Source organism: Anabrus simplex, chromosome 14 (genome assembly GCF_040414725.1).
Source record: "Anabrus simplex isolate iqAnaSimp1 chromosome 14, ASM4041472v1, whole genome shotgun sequence".
In the NCBI taxonomy this organism is placed as follows: Eukaryota; Metazoa; Arthropoda; class Insecta; order Orthoptera; family Tettigoniidae; genus Anabrus; species Anabrus simplex.
In genome coordinates, this window is record NC_090278.1 from 45,108,236 (window position 1) to 45,131,002 (window position 22,767).

Consider the following 22,767-nt stretch of genomic DNA (forward strand, 5'->3'; position numbering starts at 1 on the left):
GAATAACTTACCAAGGGAGACGTTCAATAAATTTCCAATTTCTTTGAAATCATTTAGGAAAAGGCTAGGAAAGCAACAGATAGGGAATCTGCCACCTGGGCGACTGCCCTAAATGCAGATCAGTATTGATTGATTGATTGATTGATTGATTGATTGATTGATTGATTGATGGATTGATTGATTGATTGAAGTATGCTGATGCACGAAGTGTTAAAACTTATGCCTTTATCAGAGTTATACTTTCACTGTCTGCTAGAACTGTGTTGGTTTATTTTGGTTTCCTCTTTCAGCGTCTAGGACAGAATGGCTGAGCCACTTTTCATCAAGTGTGAGCCTGAGTGGCTGCCCAGTACAGAAGAATCTTCAGCTAATATTGTAAGTGGACTTGACATAATTATATGTACGGTTTGTGTGGTGTTTATGGAGGTCATTCATGTGCTGACTGAGCTCCCATGGAGCTCTCTGTTTTCCATTCCTATTCAGTAACAAACAAGAGATGACATCAGAATATCTTCTTCCATAGGGTCACTCGGCTCTTTGAAGAGAGTGAAAGCTTGTCTTCAAATAATATATGCACTTTTCTAATATTGCTGATTAAGTAGTATAGCGTTGTATGCAGCAACAGAAGTGTTCTCCTAGTAATGTATGACATCTAATATTGCTTTGTTGTGGGCCCAGTGACGTAGCCGTTAGGCCCCTTTAAGCAACAAACATCATCATCAGCATCAAAAAATGTTGTCTTTCAGGATGAAATGCTCCGTGTGATATGGTGGCATTCATGGGAAATTTATATATACAGTGGTACAATACTGTGGTAGGATTTACTTATTTTTTTAAATCTAAAAATATTCATAATATGATATATTAATTTCATTTTAAAACCCTAAAACTGAATGGATATATATTGATGGTATTATTTGTTGATAAATATTGTAGCTATGTCCACATTAAAGAAGTATATATCCTGAATTTACCAGAGTACCTCTTAACTAACCCAAACCCTGGTTTGGTTTGTGCCTACTTGATGCTGACAGTGGTTGTACATGGTTTCTGAAAGATAACCTCAGCTTCATGTCATGTTTATTGGATCTACAGCCTTCGTACATATTGCAGGTCGCTGAGGGCATTGCGGACCATTCAGTCAAGAGGCCAGCTAGACTGGATGGTATACTACTGGCTAAAAGATAGCAAACGTTGATGATATGAGCAAGTGATTCTTGGAGCTGAAGTTCGTTATACAATCAACTCATTCGTTGTAATGGAACTACCAGCTCTTGAGGGGAGTGAGCTAGCCATTTCGATGGGTTATCCAAAAGAATCCATTTTTTTAATCAAAAATGTACCATTAGTGTTGTTCTACACTGCAGTATATGTAAGGATACAGGACAGATTTACTAGGTTGAACCTCTCCCTTAAACTTTTGAAGTTCTCTTTTATAATTGGAACATAAAGCAATAATTATATTTTTGCTAGTTGCTTTATGTCGATCCAACACAGATAGGTCTTTTGGGGAAAAGCAATGTATAATAAATATTATTAATGAACCTCATTGTTTGTTCATTGCATTCAAGGTAACTGGTGTAACCGGAAATAATACTAGTGGCAATAATAATAATCCTTTGCTATTAGGAGAATTACGAATGAAGAGATATTGAATCGAATTGGTGAGAGGACATTGACTCGGCTAAATTTGACCAGAAGAGGAGATAGAAGTTTAGGGCACATCATAAGACAGCCAAGAATTGTACAGTTGATTTTTGAGGGAAGTATAGGAGGTAGGAACAGTAGGGGTAGACGAATATGACAAACAGATTAGAGCAGATGTAGGATGTAGAAGTAGTGCAGTAATGGAAAGGTTAGCACAGGATAGGGTGGCATGGACAGCAGTATCATACCAGTCTATGGACTGATGGCTCAGACAACACGCACCATGTACAGGCTGTCTGCTTATCAGATTTGACATTCAGTTTTACTCTACCAAAAGGCAGTAGATCAAATCTCTGTTATCTACTCTCCAGTGTTGCCAAGGATCATTTACATGCTGACACAAGATTGAATGCAATATAGAATCATTTTCAGCCTTCAAATTTTCTCTTATCTCTGCTGGATTTGAACCTGTGATCTTTAGATCTTGTTGTTAACATTTTAGCAGTGATCCATGGAGGGAGCCAATAATAACATTAATACAACCTATGACAATAAAGCTCTGTGGATAAAGTCAGTATGAGACCTGTTTGACACAGTGTGTTGGTTCTGAACTGCGAACAGGAACATGAACAACGAAAAGATCAATGTACAGTTTTGATTTAAGCTTGGCAAGACACCAAAAGAAATGCATGCATGGTACATGTTTATGAAGATCAAGCACTGTCCTTGAAGTGTGTGTACGAGTGGTTCGCCTGCTTTTCGAGGAGGCCAGAAAAGTGTTTCTGACAACCCCCATAGAGGAAGACCGGCGACCGCCGTCAGTGATGAAAACGTTGAGAAGGTGAGGGCGAGGTGATAGCGGATGAATTGCACATTAACCATGAATCCATGCGACAAATCGTTACCCAGAAGAGGGAAACGTGTTCTCGTCTTGTGCCATATCACCTGACTGACGATCAGAAGCAGGCACGATTAGAGGCTTCACAGGATTTTGTCGAAATGGCGGATGCGACACCAAATTTATTGAACTGTATTGTCAGTGACGATGAAACCTGGTGTCTCAAGACCCTGAAACGAAATGGCAAAGCATGGAATGGTGTTCTCCAGGATCCCCTCATCGGAAAAAAGTCCCATGACTCAAACTTGCTTTGAAAGGAAAGAGATTTGGCGATATTCCTGACATCCAACGAAACATGACAAGACTTTTGAACACCATCCCAAAGGAAGCCTTCTTGCAGAGTTTCCAGCACATGTATCACTGATCTCAGCAGTGCACAGTTATGGGAGAGGACAGTAAGGTGACTGTCGTGCATTGTTCATCTGTGTTGATAGTACAAGACTATTCACCAAATTTTATTGTCACAGGTTGTACATTTTAGAAATAAAATTGCATTCGATAAGTAGTGTTAAAGTGAAATCTTGACAAATGTCTGCAACCTGGTTCTTCACTTGATATTCTCCAATAATATTGTCCAGTTTTACATCCGGATGCCTTCACGAGCGATGTATTCACTAAGGCGAGTTTCATTAGTGTGGTGCGATTTGTGTACATGAACATACTTAATCCCCGCATCACAGGAATTAAGCATATGAAGATAAATATTTTGGCTAAGCTGCGAATCACACCCCTTGCCCTCAGAGCCAAAATTCTGTATGCTGACCATTCAGCGAAGGAGACACTGGCTTTCCTCATATCTCTGTCATATGCTGATCACTACGTCAGGCCGTACATTACGAGTGTATGTCCTGTATATCTTAGTTACTCTTCTCATATACCTATCCTCTGCTGATCAGTACATCAGGCTGTATCCTCATGGGTGTATGTGCTGTATATCTTAGAGGCTCTCCTTATATCCCTATCCTCTGTTGCATCAGGTCATATCCTTTATATCTTTGTGGCTCTCCTCATATCTCTGTCTTCTACTGCTCACTACAAGAGGTCAAATCCTGTATATCATAGTAGCTCTCCTCATATCTCTGTTCTCTGTCATATCCACACAGTCTGATATCCTGTACATCTTAGTGGCTCTCCTGATATCCCTGTTTGCTGCTGATCACTATTTCAGGTCATATCCCCACAGTTTTACACCAAGCTTGATAGCTGCAGTTGCTTAAGTGTGGCCAGTATCCAGTATTTGGGAGATAGTGGGTTTGAACCCCACTGTTGGCAAATCTGAAGAGCTATTCCATGGTTTCCCATTTTCACACCAAGCAAATGGTGGGGCTGTACCTTAATTAAGGCCATGGCCGCTTCCTTCCCACTCCTAGCCATTTCCTGTCCCTCCATCGCCATAAGACCTACCTGTGTCCGAGCGACATAAAGCAACTTGCTTGAACATTTTTACATCCTGTACATCTTAGTAGCTCTTCACTTATCTCTGTGCTTGCTGATCACTGCATAAACTTGTATCCCTGCAGTTTTACATCTTGTATATCTTAGTGTCCCTCCTCATATCCGTGTCCGCTACTGATCACTGCATCAGGTCATGTCCCCACAGTTTTATTTCCTGTATGTCTTTGCTGCTCTCCTCATATCCCTGTCTTCTCATGTTCACTGTATCAGGTCGTATCCTTTCAGTTTTGAATCTGATATATCTTAGTGTCCCTCCTCATATCCCTGTCCTCTGCTGATCACTACATGAGGCGTGTCCCCACAGTTTTATATTCTGTACACATTCTCATTCTTTTATCATCACCTCCATAAGATTTAAAAGGAAGCAATCTTTTCTGAACTGGTTTATCTTCTTTTTTTTTTTAATCAACTGCAGAAATTTTGTTCTTTTCCTTCAACTCTTCTTTAGCAGTACATCTTATGTCAATTTTTCAGTCCAGCTGATCATTCAATCCTACATCACAACCACTTCTCTATTCATCTTCTTCATGATGTCCTTTCTGTCAGGCTTCAGGATCCACACTCTGCATCTTTCCCTTCACTTCACGCAGTCTGCAGCATCGGATGGGTGGATGCTTGCATATCACATATCTTCCTGCAGGCAATCATGATATGAACAAAAATAGGTGGCATATCTTGCCTTGGATACATAAGACATAATAATGAATTATACTATAATATTTATATTACCAATAAAAGTGGTGTGATCTTGTTCATGAAATCTTGATGTGAGTTTAATTGTACTTCATTTTTAAATAACATAGAAATATACATGCTAATGAAATTCAAGGCATAGTTACATGAATAACATTGATCCTGTGACATTGAATGTTATTTAATATTGAGCTGTAAACCACTTTTATTTTGCAGGAGCCAGTTGCTGCCGAGAACTTCATAGAGATAAAGCCTGAAGTTGCAATTGACGAGAAGGTAATTGAAATAATTCTGTTTAGTCTGTGTTAATAAATCTCATACTATGCCGAATTTAATATTGGAACTTAATGATACTGCAGATACTTACCTTCTACCACTAGAAACCTTAGACATTTACCAGGTGGACGATTCAGTGCATCAGTGGACTGAGATTTGAATAATCTTGATCCGTCATGGATGGCGTTGATGTGAGTACTTTGTGAATGGTGGACACCAGGGTCCTGTCAAACAGCTGCTCTGTTTTTACTGATATGCAGTTCCAGTTCATTGTGTAGCTTCCGGAGTAGCGTATTTCATGTGACTCCGCAGATTAAGTCTGATGGAGAAATGTGGGCTTATGCAAGTTTCATCATTTTAGGAAGGTGTTGTCCAGAATCTGGTGTTTGTGTAAACTGAAGTGCATAAACCACATGGCATCGTGAACTGCTAGGGGCTCATATTCTAGTAGCACACACAGCCTGTCCCGTAAGAACGTCAGATACAATGGATCATTCAGTCATTGGGATGGAATTTATGAACCAATCAGTTGATCACGGATAATATCACTCTGCGCATTGTGTCCAAAATGCTGTTGATGATTTATGACAAACCTACCATGCAAAGTTTGAACTGCATGTGTGTTGTGCTTTTTTGCAAGTTCATTTTGCCATCTCTTCCTAATGTGACCTAATTGGTGAACGAAACACACAACAACAATGTCAATATAGTATTGGCCGTGTGCATCACCTGTACTTCATTGTCATTGTGTTGTAAAATATAAGGTTGTAGGGACATTCTTTCCCCAGGAATCAGCCTCCAAATTAGTTACAGATGTTTAGATACATTGTGTATGAGTATATGGTGTTCAGGGACACCCCAAACCTGTATTTGGCAAAGTGAACACATTCACTGCTGTGCTCCACAACATTAGTTACCAATGTTTAGATACATTGTGTATGAGTATATGGTGTTCAGGGACACCCCAAACCCATACTTGGCAAAGTGAACACATTCAGTGCTGTGCTCCACAACATTAGTTACCGATGTTTAGACGCATTGTGTATGAGTATATGGTGTTCAGGGACACCCCAAACCCATACTTGGCAAAGTGAACACATTCAGTGCTGTGCTCCACAACATTAGTTACCAATGTTTAGATACATTGTGTATGAGTATATGGTGTTCAGGGACACCCCAAACACATACTCGGCAAAGTGAACACATTCACTGCTGTGCTCCACAACATTAGTTACAGATGTTTAGATACATTGTGTATGAGTATATGGTGTTCAGGGACACCCCAAACCTGTATTTGGCAATGTGAACACATTCACTGCTGTGCTCCACAACATTAGTTACAGATGTTTAGACGCATTGTGTATGAGTATATGGTGTTCAGGGACACCCCAAACCTGTATTTGGCAATGTGAACACATTCACTGCTGTGCTCCACAACATTAGTTACCGATGTTTAGATACATTGTGTATGAGTATATGGTGTTCAGGGACACCCCAAACCTGTATTCGGCAATGTGAACACATTCAGTGCTGTGCTCCACAACATTAGTTACCAATGTTTAGATACATTGTGTATGAGTATATGGTGTTCAGGGACACCCCAAACCTGTATTCGGCAATGTGAACACATTCAGTGCTGTGCTCCACAACATTAGTTACCAATGTTTAGATACATTGTGTATGAGTATATGGTGTTCAGGGACACCCCAAACCTGTATTTGGCAAAGTGAACACATTCACTGCTGTGCTCCACAACATTAGTTACAGATGTTTAGATACATTGTGTATGAGTATATGGTGTTCAGGGACACCCCAAACCCATACTTGGCAAAGTGAACACATTCAGTGCTGTGCTCCACAACATTAGTTACAGATGTTTAGATACATTGTGTATGAGTATATGGTGTTCAGGGACACCCCAAACCTGTATTTGGCAATGTGAACACATTCAGTGCTGTGCTCCACAACATTAGTTACAGATGTTTAGATACATTGTGTATGAGTATATGGTGTTCAGGGACACCCCAAACCCATACTTGGCAATGTGAACACATTCACTGCTGTGCTCCACAACATTAGTTACCGATGTTTAGATACATTGTGTATGAGTATATGGTGTTCAGGGACACCCCAAACCTGTATTTGGCAAAGTGAACACATTCAGTGCTGTGCTCCACAACATTAGTTACCAATGTTTAGATACATTGTGTATGAGTATATGGTGTTCAGGGACACCCCAAACCTGTATTCGGCAATGTGAACACATTCAGTGCTGTGCTCCACAACATTAGTTACCAATGTTTAGATACATTGTGTATGAGTATATGGTGTTCGGGGACACCCCAAACCTGTATTTGGCAAAGTGAACACATTCAGTGCTGTGCTCCACAACATTAGTTACCGATGTTTAGACGCATTGTGTATGAGTATATGGTGTTCAGGGACACCCCAAACCTGTATTTGGCAAAGTGAACACATTCAGTGCTGTGCTCCACAACATTAGTTACCAATGTTTAGATACATTGTGTATGAGTATATGGTGTTCAGGGACACCCCAAACCCATACTTGGCAAAGTGAACACATTCAGTGCTGTGCTCCACAACATTAGTTACAGATGTTTAGATACATTGTGTATGAGTATATGGTGTTCGGGGACACCCCAAACCTGTATTTGGCAATGTGAACACATTCAGTGCTGTGCTCCACAACATTAGTTACAGATGTTTAGATACATTGTGTATGAGTATATGGTGTTCAGGGACACCCCAAAACTGTATTTGGCAATGTGAACACATTCACTGCTGTGCTCCACAACATTAGTTACAGATGTTTAGACGCATTGTGTATGAGTATATGGTGTTCGGGGACACCCCAAACCTGTATTTGGCAATGTGAACACATTCACTGCTGTGCTCCACAACATTAGTTACAGATGTTTAGATACATTGTGTATGAGTATATGGTGTTCAGGGACACCCCAAACCTGTATTTGGCAATGTGAACACATTCACTGCTGTGCTCCACAACATTAGTTACAGATGTTTAGACGCATTGTGTATGAGTATATGGTGTTCAGGGACACCCCAAACCTGTATTTGGCAATGTGAACACATTCAGTGCTGTGCTCCACAACATTAGTTACCGATGTTTAGATACATTGTGTATGAGTATATGGTGTTCAGGGACACCCCAAAACTGTATTTGGCAATGTGAACACATTCACTGCTGTGCTCCACAACATTAGTTACAGATGTTTAGATACATTGTGTATGAGTATATGGTGTTCAGGGACACCCCAAAACTGTATTTGGCAATGTGAACACATTCAGTGCTGTGCTCCACAACATTAGTTACCGATGTTTAGATACATTGTGTATGAGTATATGGTGTTCAGGGACACCCCAAACCTGTATTTGGCAATGTGAACACATTCACTGCTGTGCTCCACAACATTAGTTACAGATGTTTAGATACATTGTGTATGAGTATATGGTGTTCAGGGACACCCCAAACCCATACTTGGCAAAGTGAACACATTCACTGCTGTGCTCCACAACATTAGTTACCAATGTTTAGATACATTGTGTATGAGTATATGGTGTTCAGGGACACCCCAAACCTGTATTCGGCAATGTGAACACATTCAGTGCTGTGCTCCACAACATTAGTTACCAATGTTTAGATACATTGTGTATGAGTATATGGTGTTCAGGGACACCCCAAACCTGTATTCGGCAATGTGAACACATTCAGTGCTGTGCTCCACAACATTAGTTACCAATGTTTAGATACATTGTGTATGAGTATATGGTGTTCAGGGACACCCCAAAACTGTATTTGGCAAAGTGAACACATTCACTGCTGTGCTCCACAACATTAGTTACAGATGTTTAGATACATTGTGTATGAGTATATGGTGTTCAGGGACACCCCAAACCCATACTTGGCAAAGTGAACACATTCACTGCTGTGCTCCACAACATTAGTTACAGATGTTTAGATACATTGTGTATGAGTATATGGTGTTCAGGGACACCCCAAACCTGTATTTGGCAATGTGAACACATTCAGTGCTGTGCTCCACAACATTAGTTACAGATGTTTAGATACATTGTGTATGAGTATATGGTGTTCAGGGACACCCCAAACCCATACTTGGCAAAGTGAACACATTCAGTGCTGTGCTCCACAACATTAGTTACAGATGTTTAGACGCATTGTGTATGAGTATATGGTGTTCAGGGACACCCCAAACCTGTATTTGGCAATGTGAACACATTCAGTGCTGTGCTCCACAACATTAGTTACAGATGTTTAGATACATTGTGTATGAGTATATGGTGTTCAGGGACACCCCAAACACATACTCGGCAATGTGAACACATTCACTGCTGTGCTCCACAACATTAGTTACCAATAGGTTGAGTTATGACTGTTCACTTGACCATTAAGATGAAACCAGGACTCATCTGAAAAGAACATGTTCCGGGTAAAATAAGTGATCATTCAATGATGCAAGATGCCACTTACAATATCTCACTCTTGCAGCTGGATCAGCATTTTGCAGGTTCAGCTGAGATTCAGACTGGTTGTTGATGTTAGGTCAGACACGTGTGGGCTCTTTGCAAGGTCAAGAACTGTGCAGTCGTCTCCCGTACAGCTGCTTAGCTCTGGGAGTGTAAAATTTGCTGCTGGATGGTCTGGATTTATAAGCAAGACCCTTTATTATGTTAAAAATAGAAGAAAATTGGAATCATGAACTTCTTCAATTCCCTCTTCCAGTCACATCCTGGATCCTCTGTTGTTGCCTGTCTCTCCACAACTGCTTCCACAATTTCCTCTATTTTTTCTCCTCTCCTTTGTATACTCTTCCTCATTGTTTTCACCCTTTTCTATCTAGGTCTTCATTGTGCTCTCTTTCCTGCTTATTTCTCTTTCAGTTCCATACCATTTAATTTTGGCTGTTTCTATCCTCTCCTGCAATTAATATTTATCTTTGTTTTTAGGATGCAAGAGGAGATTCTCAGAATGAAGGAAGTGATGTGAAGGAATCTCACTCAGATGAGTAAGTAAAGTAATTTTATATATCTTCTTTGGTGAGCACCTCAGTTCATGTTTGTGATACATGTGATTGTCACATGAAAAAACATGGTGGAAAAAAAATACACAGAGATACACTAATTTTCGACGGATAATAACATAAATCATGGAACATCTTTTTTACCAATATGTATCACTCTCAAGTTTCTTCCTTGCAACTTTTGGAACAATAACCCCATGTGCCCACTTTAAAACACCTCGTTCTATGGTCATCTCACGTTCCCTTTGAAAATAAGGAAATGGCTCTCACATACATTCAGAAAACTATACATATCCAGTACATACCTTATTTATGCCAGGACCCTTTTCTGTAGCTGCCTTTATACTGAATTTTATTTACACCTCATTCTCTATTAAATATTGTATAATTAATTCACAATACAAGTATAGTGTACAATGGCTTGGTCTGATTCTTCCAGAAATTTGGCCAGATTCTAAACATTGAGTGGAAGCCTTAATAGGCCATTGGCTGGTTCATTAGCCTTGGTGTCCATGTACTCTCGGTTGAAATTATATGCTGCAAGAAAAAACAGCATAGAGCTGCAAGCTTGAAGCTGCATACACTGGTAGTCTTTTCTTTGGGCCAAGAAATGAAAGTATGGGTTAGTAATCTGTGGCCAATGTGTGTTTCTTACAAAATAGGTATTGGTTACATTTCCTAACTGCAAACACAATGTCTGTAGCCCCTTTGTTGATAATAAAGTACTTTAGTTTGGTAGTAGCTTCTTCCCTTAAATCTAGCTGAATTTGAGTCAGCACACTCCCCAATCCCAGCATACAGTGTCAGAGGCAAAGTTGATATGTAATTAGATTGGGGAAGAAACCGACTCTTAATGGTTTCAAAGTGTACCTTCACAAAGAATTGCTCAATATGAAAGGTACATTTTTTATAAGTAGCTTATACAAGGGTGTAGCCATGGTTGACAATGTGGTACAAATTTTGAAATAGTAATTGATCATACTTAGGATTTGAGTCAGGACGAGTTCTATCTAACTGGTGTTCTCAGAATGGCTTCATTCTTACTGTGAGATGTGATGAAACCTTTCTTACTGAGCACACAATTGATACTTTTCCTTACTGACACTGAGTCTGGAACACATTTCCTTCAAACTATTCAAATGTGACTTTTGATGAACTCCAGTGATCAAGATATCATCAATGAAACAAACTACTGATGATATCCCATTTAGCATAATAATTGTAATTTGACAAATAATAAGGGTAGCATCAACAATGATAACACTGAGGGATCAATACGGATAAAATATGTGAAGGGGAATTGCAGCATGCAGCCGGTTTCATGCCTTGTATTGTTTTTTGGATTGGACACGAAGCAGGAAGCAGGTGCTTGGACAGGAGTGAACATAAATAATATTGAATGTGACATGTCGGTCTTCATTGAATGGTGTGTTTTTACGACTATGTGATAATCACTGACAGCTTGTGAATGGAAAGTGAACTGCTCACATGTGTTGTGCAATTCCTGGAATTCTCGAAGGGTTATAAAGATTTTACTCGGCTTTCTGTGGTTTGAATTTATTTGTCAGTAATTCTCTTGTCCTTCAACTTCCATTGAATGTTCATCAGTGTGGTCAGTAATGTCCTATTTCAATTCATATTATTGTCTTCCATGTTTCACCTTCACATCATTATTTCCTTATGAGAATGAACTATTTGTATAAATTATACAGGATTTTAAACAAAATTGTTATATTAAACTATAACACTGATATTGTACATCTAACGGGACAACAGGGAGGTAATGAAGAGTAACATCTCTGAAGAGAGCGTTGGTTCAGCTGGCCCAGCTGATAGTGCCTTATTTGTGCACATTGTTAGATATACGGTGAATTCCTCAATGGTAGGTTCAGCAGGGAAATAGTCATTTGGTATGGTGGAGAGGTGATCACCATCTTCTTTGAGTTTGGGGCATCTCTGCCCACTCAGGGCTGCTGATTGATGTGAGCGTGCAGAAGGATCACGGGCAATAGCACACTTTCGAGTGCCCATGAAAAATCATTGTTGATGCATGAAATATGAAAGGTGATAGACCATAAAGCACAGCTGGCTGCCGGTGCTTTGGCTTGGAGGTACAAACTAGACCTCACTTGAAACTGGTCAGCAAACACAACTGCAGACCAATGAGAATTTATATGTCAAATGTAAGAATTTTGTTTCAGACAGAGAAGTTAAGAATTGTCACCCTTAAAATGGAAAGAATGAACTTTATGTCCTTGGAATGTGCAAGACCCGTTTGATAGCTAATGGGCCATATATAATTAAAGGAGCTCTGAATGAGACCCTAACTGTCAAAACGTAGTGTCACAGTGTTTGGTCAAGCATATTTCTGTCTACCACCCTCAGACAACTGTATGCTCCTTCAAATAAATGGACATCCCAAGGACATTAATTACATCCAGGTCTCCACACCAATTGGTGACAAATTGCAAGAGGAGATGGATGAATTTCCAGAATAAATGATAGAACTATTGGGAGCCTTGAAGGATCATGTCTTACATGTACTCATGAGAGGCCTGAATACTGGCCAAACCCCAAATGTTTTTACTTCTTAGGATATTGGGTATCAATTTATACTGAATATAACTCTGTTGTCCTTCAGATACATTCACATTGTACAGTAATTTCCAGTTAAAATTTTTGTCTGCCTAATATAGCTAGTGTCAATCTCACAGCACTCTTCTTATCAAAATTATAAGATTCGTAGTTTGAATTTCAGGAATTTAACCTCAGTATTGTCCAAGAGTTCGGAGGTTCCTGCAACTGAACTACGGACTCGAAAAGAACATTCTTGTGATATTTGTGGGAAGGTTTACTCTCAGAAAGGAAACTTGGTGAGACATCAAATGTCTCATACTGAAGCGAGACCGTATTCCTGTAATGCCTGCCATAAGACTTTCACCCGCCCAAGTCATCTCAGGAGTCATTCTGTTATACATACGGGAGAGAGACCCTTCTCTTGCACTATTTGTGGTAATAATTTCGCACAGCGAAACAGTTTAAAGAGACATATGAGAGCTCATACGGGGGAGAGACCTTATTCCTGTTCCTGTGGTAAGACGTTTGCTAAACGAGACGTTCTAAAGACGCATATGTTAGTTCATATTCAATCCAAACCTCATACCTGTGAGACCTGTGGAAAAATGTTTGCGCATAGGGGAAATTTAAAGACTCATCAGTTACTACATACTGGAGAGAAACCTCATTCCTGCCCAGTTTGTGGTAAAGCATTTACACAGTTGAGTCATGTCAAAAGTCATGTATTGGTTCACAGACATTATGGGCAGCCTTCAAATATAAAGGAAGAGCCTACGGATGATTGCTCTGGGCCGATGACCTTCGATGTTGGGCCCCTTAAGACAACAAGCAGCACGGATGATTGAAAACAGCACTGCTTAAAAGTGATCTTCGCTCCTCAGCATTCAGAACGTGATTCAAAATATCAGAATGCTGTTATGTACTTCACCACATTTTATGTTCCTTGCTACAAAAGTCTCTCTTCAATTAAGGAGGTCGATTCACAAGTCGTGTATATATATTGCAATAAATGTGTAGAAATAGAAAGTTGCTATATAGCATTGAAGGGCACTTCAGTGTGCTTCCCCATTCCACTACAAACAGGTAGTCCGACTTGTTGGCTGAACGGTCAGCGTGCTGGCCTTCGGTTCAGATGGTCCCGGGTTCGATTCCCGGCCGGGTCGGGGATTTTAACCTTAATTGGTTAATTCCTATGACACGGGGGCTGGGTGTATGTGTTGTCTTCATCATCATTTCATCCTCATCACGAAGCACAGGTTGCCTATGGGTGTCAATTAGAAAGACCTGCACCTGGCGAGCCGAACCCGTCCTGGGATATCCTGGCACTAAAAAAGCCATACGACATTTCATTTTACAAACAGGTAAAATTGTGAAAATTGAAAGTTATGTTAACAGGAATCGTGTTATTGTGCACAAAAATGGTTTCTAATTCCCAGAACCTTCCAGAATAGTTCTACAGTTCATGCACGCATGTACAGCGTTGTGAAAGATGATTGCCTGTTTGTGCTATTCATTAATTTATTTACTTGCCGCTGAGGAGTTCTTGTGTTATGGGAATGATTCAACACAAAATGCCTTCTCAGTTTTGGAATGACATTATATTAACATGGAATGAAATTTGAGTAATACAGAGAGTATTCTATGATCACCCTTCCTAGCCCTTTCAGCCCTGAGATATATTTTCTGAATTTTTCTGTGCAATGCATTGTTTGACATGTAGAATTACAGAAAAATATTTTAAAAATTCCAAAATTGGTACTTTTTTCAAAACTTGACCAGCACCTTTGTGCTGGTTAAGCTTTATTTAATACTACTTAACTGGCTTAGCCTAGTTAGGTGTTACATCATATTTATAAAGTTTACAGTCAAAATGGAAGCAATAACATTCACAAGTACAGAAATAATTAAAAAGCAAAACTTACATTAAGAATATGCAGCAATGGTGAATATTACCCCCCCCCCCCTCCACCCACTTATACACAAACTCGTGCACAAAATCTTTTCAACATTCTTCAACTTTTTACATTATGTTTATCTTTTGAAGTGAAGAAATATAAATCACATTTAATGCAATGGGTTCTGGTTCTTCTTTTACAAGCTTCATACTGACAAGAGCTTGGTAAAGCTATTTTCTCAACATTGGGCCAGTGGGTGTACCCATCATCTTCTTTTGTAGACAGGCTTAGGAGATGGCGTTTAGATCTTCGTCTCATTGCAGGTTTGTCTTCAGCTTCATCATCCTCATCTTCTCTTCTCTCTCTGTCTGGAGTTGCAACGAATGCTTGCCCTACTGTCATTCAAAAATGAGAAGATCGAGAATCCTACTTTTGGGAACTTTGTTTGCTCATCAGTTCTCCCGGTACTATAGCCAACTATTAACAATGCTCATATCCAGAAAGTGGAGAATCATTTCAAGGTCCACTTCTTTGTCCTGAACCATGCTGGGTAGCATTCTAATTCATCATCATCAATGTCCCACTCCTGTCTCCCGGGTGTGGTTAACAATCCTCCTCCACTCCTTTCTGTCCTTTCACTTTTCCTGCTCCATTACTTCTGCCACATCCTATCCAGTTTCTCTAATGTCCTTCCAAATCTGTTCCATTCACCTTCTCGGTCTTCCAAATGGTCTCTTTCCCTTAATTTCTCTTTCCAAATCCCTTCTTGCTACCTGTTCCTTTCCCATTCGTTTTACATGTTCGAACTATCTCAGTCTTGCTTCCTGTATGTTCTGTACTAATGGTTCTATATTTAGCTCTTCTCTGATTTTAATATTTTGAATTCTATCTTGTTGATTGCAAATATCTACTCTCCCCGTGTGCTCATTGTAATACTTATTCAAGAAAGGGCAGTTGACTTCAATATATTTATCTTCATTTTTGGACCACCTTCTTACCTTGGCTAGGGGTTCAATCCTGGTACAAGTAGAAGCAACAACAACTCTTTGAGAGTCTTTCCATTCCACAACTATAATAGTATTGTCAGAACGCACATATTTATGAAGAGGTGTTGATCCCATGGGTGCCCAGTCATCTTCATTACTTCGCAAATCACTAATATCAGAGTTGTCCAAACAATGTGTTATCTGGTCCTCAGATACCCCTGTAAGTGTAAATAATATGGAATTGTCCATAAATATTGTACAGTTATTCTATAAATATGAATTAATTCAAAAATACTGCCTACATAGTAATATTTCAATTTGAGGTTAGAAATCCCACCGACCTGAAGCAAAGCCTGACTGCCACAATCGTGCTACTTGAACTTTGATGCAAGTATAAATTAATATTATTGTATTTACAACTAACTAATGGTCATAACACCAATGACTGTAATGTCTACAAATGACACATTCCCAAACATAGCCCAATAACGTCGTATTTTTTAAAAATATAAAGCAATTACCTTGAGAGCACATGGTCAGTTCTTAACACCATTGTTTACCAGTCGCTGCTGCATCCTGGAGACATGTAGACAAACGAAAAACAATTGAATGATGTAGTGCAGAACCCGCACAATCGTTGTAGTCCAGTTCGAAGCACAGAAGTGACTTAGTTTAGCACTTAAGAAAATAAAACAACTCGCACAAACGTGCGACCTGGGGCTGAAAGGGCTAGGCCACCACCGTTTGCTCTGAAGGTCCCAAAGAAGAGCTTCAGTGTAGCTTGTAACATCTTGATAATTATTGTGTTGCCTAACACTTCTCTTAACTCTGAATGGCATTGACATGCATTCTTACTGGAGAGAACTAAGTCAATAGTAATTGGTGACTTCAACAGCTGTAGTCACGTCTGGGGATATGCTGAACAAGATGAGAATGGAGAGATCGTCATTGCATGGGCTGAAACTCAGGAGCTTTCCCTTATTCACGACAGTAAGCTTCCCTCCTCCTTCAACAGTGGAAGATGGCACCGAGGGTATAACCCAGAACTTCTCTTTGTGAGCAACTGCTTTGTGCAGCTATGTTCTAAAGAAATGGGTTCACCCATCCCAAGAACACAACACCGGCCACTAATATGTCACCTTTCTTCATCCATAAGACGACACGAAGTTCGGTTCAGACGGAGATATAACTTTCGAAAGGGTGACTGGAAAAGGTTTTCCAGTATGTTGGATGAGAGGATAAAAACTGTCTCTCCTATACTCCAAGATTATGACAAATTCATTGACATCGTGAAGTTCTGTTCATGGGCATCAATTCCCAGAGGCTGCAGGACACGCTACCTTCAAGGTATAACTCGTGAAACAACTGTTTTGCTGCATGATTACTACAGGCTTCACGAAGAAGACCCATTTAGTGAGTAAACGATTCAAGCAGCACAAAGTGTTCTTTCCTCTATCTCCCAGGCAAAGAAGGAGACATGGATGAAGTTGATGTCTGAAGTCGATATGGGTAGGAGCAGTCAAGAAGCTTGGAGACTTTTAAAACGCTTGAGCAATGATCCTACGCAAGGTAACACACATGCCAATGTGAGTGCAGATCAAATAGCACACCAACTTTTGCTTAATGGAAAACTAAAGCTTTCCATGGGAGTAGGGAAGAATCCTATAGTCAGACAACCAGACGAGAGCGATGAGTTAACTAAGCATTTCACACTAACTGAACTAAAATTAGCTCTCAGTAAGTGTAAGATTGGGAAGTCAGCAGGACTCGATGACCTTTGAATGGAACAAATTAAGAACTTTGGTCCTACTGCGAAGTGCTGGTTGCTAGAACTCATGAATAACTGCGTTCAGTCTTCCATGTTACCTAAAATATGGAGGAAGGCTAGGGTCATAGCCATTCTAAAACCAGGCAAAGATAAAAAATGACCCTAGGAGCTACAGTTCAATCTCCTTATTATGCCGTCTTTTTAAGATTCTGGAGAGACTAATCTTCAATAGGTTGACTGATAAAATCGAGCCACTTCTGATTCCACAGCAAGTTGGATTCAGGAGAGGGAAAAGCTGCACATCGCAGGTGTTGAAATTAAGTCAACACATAGAATATGGCTTTGAAAGCCGGAAAATCACAGGAGCTGCATTTATAGATCTCTCGGCAGCATATGATACTGTTAATCACCGAATGCTCCTTGGAAAGGTATACGGCATGACAAAGGACTTCCATCTGACTTGTGCCATTAGAAACCTACTTCAAAATCGAAGTTTCTTCATTGAGTTCCAGAGAAAAAGAAGCAGGTGGAGGATACAGAAGAACGGACTACCTCAGGGAAGTGTGTTGGCACCAATGCTTTTCAATATTTACACAAATGATCAGCCTCTTCCTGCCGGGGCGAATAGTTTCATCTATGCTGATGATTGTGTCATCACTTCTCAGGGGGATAACTTCGAGGCAATTGAACAAACATTGTCCACAGCTCTAGACACTCTTGCTGGCTATTACAAGAAGAATCAACTAACAGCAAACCCAACTAAGATGCAAACCTGTGTTTTCCATCTAAACAACAGAGAAGCTTCCCGAACTCTGAAGGTCACTTGGCAAGGCATAACATTACGACACAATCCTACCCCGAAGTACCTCGGAGTCACTCTGGATCGTGTCTTAACCTACAGAAAACATCGTTTGAACATCAAGCAGAAAGTGGCTGCTAGAAACAATATTGTGCGGAAGCTAACTGGAACATCTTGGGGAGCACAACCAGACACAGTGAGGATATCTGCCTTTTCGCTCTGCTATTCCGCAGCTGAATACGCATGCCCGGTGTGGTACAAATCTTGCCATACCAAAGCAGTTGATGTAGCACTCAACAAAACCTGCTGCATTATTACTGGATGTTTGAGACCTGCACCTTTGGAAAAAGCGTATTGCCTTGCAGGGATAGCACCTCCCGATATTCGCCATGAAGTGGCAGCCAAGAAAGAAAAGAGAAAGGTGTTGACATCGGAAGCCCACCCTTTGGATATGAGCCACCACACCAGTGGCTTAAGTCTAGGAAAAGCTTCTTGAGAGTAACCGAAACACTTGCAGGAACAGCGCAGCAAGCAAGAATTCAAGAATGGCGCGTCAGGAGTCAACATACGAGGATCAGTCAATGGATGACCCCAAAACAGGAACTCCCTCCTGGCCATGTCACAGATTGGCTGAATTGGAGAGCACTGAACAGACTGCGCTCTGGTGTTGCGCGGTGCAGGGTAAACCAGAAAAAATGAGGTTTCGAAGTGGACAATACCTTGTATGTATGTGGAGAAGAGCAGACCACAGCCCATTTGCTGCAATGCAGTTCATGCCCATTCAGCTGCACAACAGAAGACCTGGTTGAAGCGAAGCCAAATGCACTTGATGTAGCAACGTTTTGGGCTTGCATAGTTTAATGTGGCTCTTCGCCATTGGAGTATTTATATTATGTTTTATGTTTTTCCTTATCTTTAATTTTAAACTTATGTATGCTTCTGACACGATATAAATAAACTGGAGAGAACTCATGTTTCCACCACTGCTAGCCTAAAATTATCTTGAAATTTGGCTGGAAACACACTGGCAACTAGGTGGAAGTAGTTACAAACACCATCGTTGATAACATTCATAAAAGTGGACACTAGTCTTCCTGAAACCTCCTTGACTGAACATATGCATTTGTTTCTCCTATTATCAAGATTATTTTCAGTTAATTTAGTAAATGTTCTCAAAGCTTGCGTTATTTATCTCGCTGATGAACATTCTTTGGTCTTCGTCAGTCTGTAAAATGGGTTGAGTAACGGTTCCTTTTTCTCTAACATCAAGTCGGTATCCATCTGGGGATTGCTTTCTATCTTTTCATTTATGTTTTGTTTGAAATAAATCTATCTCTATGTTTGCCTTTTATTTGTAGCCAATATTATTACTTCCAGCACAAGTAAAGAATTTTGTACATGATGAAGAGAGATGCTGAATATCAAATGATTAAAATCTGTTCTTGCAGCCTTTTGTAGGGTATTCATTTTTCATCATGCTTTTGTGGATTATTGTACAAAACAAGGAACTCTGGTTTTCCCTGTTATCTTTCATTCCAGCAACACTCTGCACTGTCATTTAATCTGTCAGTCATTAATCATTGCCCCAGAGGAGTGCGACAGGCTTTGACAGCTGGCACAATTCCTATCCTCGCCACAAGATTGGGCCTCATTCATTCCATACCTGGCCAGCCCCGTGGTGTAGGGGTAGCATGCCTGCCTCTTACCCGGAGGCCCCAGGTTCGATTCCCAGCCAGGTCAGGGATTTTTACCTGGACCTGAGGGCTGGTTCAAGGTCCACTCAGCCTACGTGATTAGAATTGCGGAGCTATCTGACAGTGAGATAGCGGCCCCGGTCCAGGAAGCCAAGAATAACGGCCAAGAGGATTCGTCGTGCTGACCACAGGACACCTTGTAATCTGCATGCCTTCGGGCTGAGCAGCGGTCGCTTGGTAGGCCAAGGGCTGTAGTGCCATGGGGTTTGGTTTGGTTCATTCCATACCCGACCCGGTCACTGACTGGAAAATAGGTTTGTAGGTTTTCAATGACTGAAATATGCATTAATATTATATAAACCAAGTGAGTTAGGAGCGCGCAGCTGTGAGCTTGTTTTCGGGATATAGTGGGTTCAAACCCCACTGTAACGAGCGAGTTGGCCATGTGGTCAGGGGCACATGGCTGTAATCTTGCATCCCGAATCTGACTGTCGGCAGCCCTGAAAATGTTTTTCCGTGGTTTCCCATTTTCACACCAGACAAATGCTGGGGCTGTACCTTGATTAAGGCCACTGCCACATCCCTCCAACTCCTAGGCCTTTCCTATCGCATCGTTGCGATAAGACCTATCTGTGATGGTGCGACGTAAAGCAACTAGAAAAAAAAAACCACTGTCAACAGCACTGAAGATGGTTTCCGTGGTTTCCCATTTTCACACCAGGTAAATGCTGGGGCTGTACTTTAATTAATGGCCATGGCTGCTTTCTTTCCACTCCTAGCACTTTCCTATCCCATCGTCACCATAAGGTGCGATCTAAAGCAACCTGAAATATTATATAACTAGCAGATATCTAGGTTATGATAGCTGTGCGGTCAGTGAAAGGTCCTAGGGAGAGTGCTGTGTATGGGTTAAATATTGTTGAAGACTTAAAATTAAACAATTTAAATTTGCAAAATCGTAATGATTGGGTATTAAAGTTTTTAATTTTGTATTACAAAACACCCAGCATGTAGGTTACACAGTGTGGTCACGTATCTGGAAGATTGCACTTGAGCAGTGGAGTGTTCGAGTCCCACTGACGGCAACAGTGAAGATGGTTTCCCTTCTTTGCAATAGGCAGGCAGATATACTAAGGCCGTACCTTAATTACGGCCACAGCTGCTTCCTTCTGAGACCCATTCCATCGTTGCCATCAATCGGTGCTATATCAAACTCATAGCCAAAAAAATGAGACATCGTTATGAAGCCCATAACATGATTATAATTGTTCATAAAGGTGGAAAACAAGTATATACATGTTCTGTGTTCTAATTCAAATTATGCCAAACATCTGCATGTTTCAGGCTCCATTTGTCTTAATTGCATTCATAATGACTTTTATAAATTCCTGCCGTAGAGTTGTTGTATAATCGAACAATTTATTTAAACTTCATGGGACATTTTTTATTATTATTAATATTATAAGGAGCATTAAGCATATCTGCTAAATGGGAAGTGAAAAACTGTGGCGTTATTTTTCAGAACAATGAAAGTTTCAAACACGTGGTTTACTGTCATCATAGTCTGTTCCTTTATATGAGCTCATAATTTCTGTAGAATTGTGTGATAATGATCAAATACTGAAGTGGAAGTGTTATGTGATATTGTTTGGATGAATTTTATAAAGAAGTCTTAGTTTTGCTTTAAGCGTCCATTTCTAACAAAGGTATTTTCACTGAAAATTTTGTATTTTGGAAACATTTCTCATCAGAACACATGAAATATGTTATGATCTCTCTCCTCTCTTATTTGCAATTTGTATGCACATCTTCCTCAACAGAAATATGTACTGGTATGTATTCAGTGTACAAGTAACTAAATTAGTATTTGTGAATTTTGTGATGTTGGTAACTCATTTGATGTAAGAGGCAACTATAAAGGGTCCCATGGGGGCTCCGAGCTTGGGTAGGCATCCGTGGAGCCCTTAGGTGAATCGTGGCATTGCTTCCACTTACTTGTGCCAGGCTCCTCACTTTCATCTATCAAAAACCCATCTACCTCGGTCACCACCTGTTCTTTTCTGACCCCGACTGTATTACGTATGGAAGCCTAGAGAGTCTTATTTTCATGCCCTTCATGGCCCTGGTCTTTCTTAGGCCAATACCTTAGTTTTTTCATAGTCTCGACCCCCTTCGATTTCTTCTCTCCGATTACTAATATATAGAGGATGGTTGCCTAGTTGTACTTCCTCTTGAAATAATAATTACCACCACCACTCTTATTGTAGTCGGTGCGATAAAACTGAATAAGACATTAATGATCGGAAATTGCATTCTTTATAACTTTTGTTATGTAGTTCTTTTCAATAGGACCAACCATCCAGGGTGAATAAAATTATTTATAGCCTACATTGCAGTGGCATATTCCCCGACATAAAATACCAATTTTCAATGAATTCTGTTCAGCTATTTTCTCGTGAGAGAAATTACGAAAATTTAACACCCGGATAGTACGAGTCCCTATGATTAGTACACCTAGGTGAGGAACACTATAGGTTTGAGTTGCCTGTAAATGGTGCCGCAATGTGAGAAACACCATGGGTGTGTGTTACATGTGTGCATTACATTATCTGTGAGTAGTACCATCCGCAAGTTTACGCTCCTTTTGATTAGTATCGCAACATGACAAATACCGTGGTTCTACTTTCCCGGCGATTAGTACCATTATGAGGGGCTGATGACCTGGTTTTTGAACCCCTTTAGACTACAAGCATCATCAATTCAGGATTGTGCTTTAGAAGCAGTCCCTTGGTCAGTAATACTACTGCTTAATGCTAGTTGCTGGGAATGTGGGGCATTACAGGTCGGATCCACTGATTGTTCTAAATTCATATCCATCCATTAATTCTTCATCATTGTGTTTTGAACCCTGATCAGTAGATGATTTTGGACTTTAAAATTGCTATTATATTTTGTCTCATTTCATACCATGAGGGGCCGATGACCTAGATATTAGGTC

At 40.3% G+C, this 22,767-nt stretch overlaps 1 long non-coding RNA gene across 1 annotated transcript in view; it reads left to right on the plus strand.

Moving 5' to 3' along the window:
- Positions 1-4,970, plus strand: part of LOC136885252 (uncharacterized) — a 42,295-nt gene extending 37,325 nt beyond the window's left edge. Inside the window, exons 2-3 of the long non-coding RNA XR_010861520.2 lie at positions 291-375; positions 4,910-4,970. This is a non-coding gene — a long non-coding RNA (uncharacterized lncRNA). The remainder of the gene's footprint in view (positions 1-290; positions 376-4,909) is intronic.
- The last annotated feature ends 17,797 nt before the right edge of the window (positions 4,971-22,767 follow it).